General features: G+C 36.4%; 1 pseudogene across 1 annotated transcript; it reads right to left on the bottom strand.

The window, feature by feature from the left end:
- Positions 1-5,095: 5,095 nt before the first annotated feature.
- On the bottom strand, positions 5,096-5,598 carry LOC104657122 (annotated as a pseudogene). The gene has a single exon (XR_747234.2). The product of XR_747234.2 is annotated as a small EDRK-rich factor 2 pseudogene (transcript).
- Positions 5,599-5,970: the final 372 nt, after the last annotated feature.

Here is a 5,970-nt window from a genome sequence, read left to right as displayed (position 1 = left end):
AAATCTATTCAGATCTTTCCAGTGGAGTTGTGACACAGAACCTCCAGTGAGAGGCCAGGACACTGGATGTGAAGTGTGGGATCCACCTGCTCTCCACACTGAGACCGCAAATGCTCCCCCTGAGGGAGACAATGCAGAGCCGTAACAGCAGAGGGCCCCAGCCACACTTCCCATCAGTGCCATGACACTCGTGTTTTCATTGCTTCTTGCCAGTCTGGCGCCACATGACAGCCAAGGAGGAGGAAGAAGAAACGATAGAGAGAAGAGTCAGCAGTGCCTGTTTGGCTATAGACAAGGCTCATGGAGTAAAAGTGGAGGCAACTACTGTCTAGACTGACAGCGGTTTGGAATGTCATCTAAAGGCTCCTGTTTTACACTAAAGCAGAGGCCTGTGTATTGTAAGCTTCATATCGGTAAGTGAAGCCAGACTTTGCTGGTGCATATTGCAGGAGTTTTTGAGAGCAAGGAGCTTCTAGGATCAAGGGCCTTCTGCTACTTCTAACAATGAAGACTTGGATGGAATAGGGTGAGAGAAAAAGTAAATCATGAGCATGTCCTGGTATTTAAGGTCTCAGTATATTCAGTGTATTCAGTCCTTAAAGCAAGAGGTTCTATTTCTAATTCAGGTACTACATTACTTTCCTAGGGCAGCCATAACAAAGTACCAAAAACTGGGTGACTTAAAACAACATGAATTTACAGGCTCACAGTTCTGGAGGCTAGAAATTCAAAATCAAGAGAGGCAGGGTCATGCTCTCTCTGACAGTTTTAGGGGAGAATCCTTCCTTGTCCCTTCCCAGCTTCTGGTGTTTGCCACCTATCTCTGGTGTTCCTTGGTTTGTAAATGCATCACTCCCATCTTCTGTCTGTCCAAATATCCCCTTCTAATAAGGACACCGTTCATATTGGATGACAGCTCTCTCTAATGACCTCATTTTAACTTGATTACCTCTTTAAAGACCCTATCTCCAAATAAGGTCATATTCTTAGGCACTGAGGGGTTAGGACTTCAACATACTGTATTCTTTTGGGGGGACACAATTCAACCCATAACAGATATAATAATGGTCTAATAACAACAAACACTGATAATAAGTTAGACATTATAACATTATAATAGGCATACAAAAACATTGCATATTATTTTGAGGAAGTATGATCTTTAAGACACCTTAAAGGATTCTCCTATGGCCAGGGGCAGTGGCTCATGCCTGTAATCCCAGCACTTTGAGAGACCAAGGCGGGCAGATTACGAGATCAGAAGATCAAGATCATCCCGGCCAACATGGCAAAACCCCATCTCTACTAAAAATACAAACATTAGCTGGGCGTGGTGGCACGTGCCTGTAATCCCAGCTACTCGGGAGGCTGAGGCAGGAGAATCGCTTGAACCAGAGAGTCGGAGGTTGCAGTGAGCCAAGATCATGCCACTGCACTCCAGCCTGGGCAGCAGAGTGAGACTCCATCTCAAAGAAAAAAAAAAAAATTCTCCTACAACTTAGTTCTGGATTCTAATTAGATAATAATGACTAGGATATAAAATTTGCTTGTGTTTCACAATACAAAGATATTTTTAAATGGGCACTACTTAAATACAGCTTAATAAATGAACAATAAAATTTATAAAATGTAGATATTAAATATATGTGTGTATATACATATATATTATATATATTCATTGCTTCCTATCAGTCTAGCACCAAATGATAATTGGTGACTATTCCACCAGTACTCTGAGTACCACATTCAGTGAGATTGTCTGCAAGACTGCAAAGCAAATCAAAACCTGGCATAACTATAGTAAGAAAAAATGTTTTAATATTTGCTCAAATATAAAAAGAATATATTACAAATAAAAGTTTATTTTTAAAGGTATTATGATAAAAGCAGGGAAAATGATTTGGTTTTATATCAGTGTCATTTTGGTTTTGCTTGTTTGTTTTAATAAAATAAGTTAATGACACAAAAAGGCTAGCTTGGAATCATAGAAAAAACACTCGTCTAAGAATCATGGAAACCTAGACCAGATGGTAAAGTTTGAGCAAAATGAGGTTAATGACATACCCATGTGGCTATGAGAATTAATACATAAAACTATGCGAAAGCACTATGAAAACTGCAGAGTGTTTCAAAATGTGACTTATAATCAGACTTGAAGTGTGACATTAAATGATCATTACATTCCAGGAGATAAAATTTATAAAATATTACTCTCCTGCTTGGTATGTTAATAAGCTAAAACTAACCAACAAATTCATTATTAAAACACATTTTTAAAAATCTTAATAATTGGAAGTTCTTTATAGAGTTGAGAATTTTGACCAGTATGGCATAATAAAATACTTTGGGTTTTAGTTATCTGACCTGTTTAAATCCAGGCTCTATCATTTAACTTACTCTGTAACTTTGGTAAATTATATAACCCTATTAGATATTAGTTTCCTCATCTCCAAAATAAGGATAATGATATCTATTTAATAAATACATTATGAGAATAAAAAATAATTTTATGAAGTACCTGTCACAAAGTACACACTCAGTGATAGTTACTTTGTTTCAGAAAATTTCTTAAGTCTTTGCATAAGGCTTATTTAGCTTTAATAATCTGCAGTATTTAAAAACTATAATTATATTCAGTTTAAAATGTATTTAGCATGACCTCCAGACATATATATTTTAATCTCAAAAAATAACTTTTACTGTAATATAGTTAAAAGTGCAAAATTACTGCTACTAGTATTATTAGACTTACAGCTGCTAATAAATCAAAATAATTACTTTTCTAACCAAACTATGAAAACACACAAAAGTTAATTATTTTATTTACAATACACCTTTTGTATGTAAAATATTTCTTTATATAAATATGTATTTGACATAAAGTAATTCATTCCCTTCTTAATCTAAAGTACAATTTAGATTACTGCCTAAATTCAAATAGAAAATCATATGGCAAAACTAACAAAAACCTTTTCATAAACACTTGAAGTAGAAATTTCACTCTGGAAAAGATGGAGTCACATGGACCAAATTTATATTCCTGGTTGAAATAACCAAGCAAACAGACAAAGAATATACAACAACAGTTTTCAAGATACTGCACATCAAGAAACCAAGAACAGTGATCCCTAAGAGATATAAAACAAATGAAGTGTGTATATGATTGAGTTTCCAGGTCATGCACCAGGAGGAGGAACTCAGGTGGGGACTGGCAGATTCCCCGAGTTGAGGAACTGAGAGTCCAAAAAGAACACAAACAGATTACCAGAAAGTGCAGGGAATTCACAGGACAGATTACAGGAGAGAGACAGACATCTGCTATACAGATAGGTAATTCTGGATATCTACAGAGGGTTCCTCGGAAGTATTCTGCAGAGAACTAACAGTGCATGGGTCTAAAGAAGCTACCTAAGTCTGACAGTAGTGCCTATTCTCACTAGCTAGGCAGGGAAACCTCACATTCACAGGAAAATAGGCAGAATGCTCAGAAGGCTTTGCCTCAAAAGTGGGGAATTTAGTCCTAGACTAAATGCTGCTCTGGTCCTACCTAACATATCTTAAAAGCACGACCAAAATGGACCAGTTTCAAAGTAATTTAATCACAATCCAGAACAAAGCTCAAGATATGAACATAACTAGCAACTAACAAGGTAAAATTCACAATGTCTGTCTTCCTAACCAAAATTAGCAGGTATGCAAAAAAGCAGGAAAAGAGGCTCACATTGAGGGAAAAGAAATCCATCAATTACAATACACTCATATCTGACACAGATGTTAGAATTAGTAGAGAAGGTCATTAAAACCATTACTATAACTGTATTCCATAAGTTGAAAACATACCCATAAAACAGATCCAAAACCAAAATCTCATTTCACAAATCCAAATGTGAACTGCCAAAGATGAAATCTACAGTTCTGAGAAGAAAAAAACATGGAATGTGATAATAGCAGATTAGACATACATAATAGCAGAAGAAAAGATCAGTTAACTTGAACACATAGCAAGAGAGACTACTCAAAAGGAAACATTGGGAGAAAAACGTATTTTTAAAATGAAAAGAGAATCAGTGAGCTGTCAAACAACTTTAGGTGACATAAAAATGTGTAATTAGAGTCCCAGGAAAGGACAAGGAAAAGAAAACATATTTGAAGGAATAAAAGCTAATTTTTTTTCAAATTTGATGAAAACCATAAATTCAGATTCAAAGAGATTCACAAACACCAACAAGAATAAACATGAAGAAAAGGCACATATAATAAAATGTTCAATACCAGTGATAAAGACAAAATCTCAAAAGCAGCCCAAACAAAAGAAGATATGTACAAAGATAAGGATGACAGTAGATTTATCATCAGAAACAGTGCAAGTGAAAAGGCACCAGAGCAAAAATTTTAAAGTACCGAAAGAAAAAAAAAAACCTATCAACCTAGAATTCTATACCCAGTGAAAGTATCTTTCAGAAACAATGATGGAATAAAAACTTTTCCAGGGATACAAAGCTGAAAGAATTAAAACCAGCAGAAATATATTATGTAAATTCTATGTACAATACTTCCTTTATGTTATATGTTAAAGGAAGCTCTTTGGGCAGAAGGAAAATGATAGCAAATGGAAATATTCATCCACAGGTTTCTGAAGAACACTATAAATGTTCATCACAAGGGTAAATATACAAGATTTTTTCTTAGCATTTAAGTCATTTTAAAAGATAATTTATTATAATAATACCAATAAACTATAAATAGCAATACTAAATACAAACAACATATTGTTGGATTTATAACCTATGTAGAGGCAGAATATATGAAAACAAAGGCACAAAAGATGAGAAGGGAGAAAGAGAAGTATACAATTTTAAAGTTCTTATACTCTATGTGAAGTATTGCAGTATCACTTGAAAAGTAGACTATTACATTGAATGAAGATATAGACAACAAATGCTAAAGCCACAACTAAAATTTTGAACATAAAGAGTTACAGTTAATAAGCCAACAATTGAGATAAAATGGAATCATTTTTTAAAAAACCAAACAAGGCAGAAAAAGGGGAACAAAGAATAAATAGGGTAAATAGAAAACAAACAGCAAGATGACATTTTTTTTTTTTTTTTTTTTTTTTTTTTTTTTGAATTACAAAGCTACTTTTAATACTTTGGGGTGAGCCCCACAGGAATAAAAAACACTGGGAAGGGGTAACCCCCTCACCCCCGGGAGTGGCCCAGGGGGAGAGAGGCTACCTGAGGGGAAGGAAGCACAAAAGGGACCCACTGCAGACTCAGGGCAAAGGGAATGCCATCGGTGCTGGGACCTGTGAGCACTACAGGAGGAAACGCGAGCGTGGTGGGACTGGCTCCAGGCACACAGGCGAAGGGCAAGAGGGTTGGACACGAAGCCACAAAGCTACTTGGGTTCCTCCTTCTTCTCGTTTGCCTTTTTCTGCTTCTGCTGCATGATCTCCGAGTCCCTCTGCTTGCGGGCGGCAGCAGAAAGCCCGTCATCTCGGCGCTTTCCCTTAACCGAGTCGCTCTGCTTTTTCATATTCTTCTGGCGGGCGAGCTCACGCTGGTTACCGCCGAAGGTCAAAGCAGGCGACTCGGCGGTGGTGTTTAGGGTGAACGGAAAGAAAAGGGCAAGGAGAAGAGGGCTCGGTGCTCACGGGTCATGGAGACGGCAGCGGCTCCCAAGATGACATTTAAACCTAACAATATCAACAGTCACATTAAAGCAAATGGTCTAAATATCCCAATTGAGAGGTTATCTGATTAGATAAAAAAGTAAGCTCAGAAGAAAGTTAACATTGCTACATTAGTATCAAACAGGGTCGATTTCAGAGAAAAGACAATTACCAGGAATAAAGAAGGTAATTTCATATTGATAAAGAGGTCGTTTAATCAGAAAACACAAAATAGTTGTAAATATAACTGTGCAAATCTAAAACTATAATCAGAGATTTTAACACCCCTCTCTCAA

Source organism: Rhinopithecus roxellana, chromosome 2 (genome assembly GCF_007565055.1).
Source record: "Rhinopithecus roxellana isolate Shanxi Qingling chromosome 2, ASM756505v1, whole genome shotgun sequence".
NCBI classification, from domain to species: domain Eukaryota; kingdom Metazoa; phylum Chordata; class Mammalia; order Primates; family Cercopithecidae; genus Rhinopithecus; species Rhinopithecus roxellana.
This window is presented reverse-complemented; position numbering and strand designations above follow the sequence as displayed.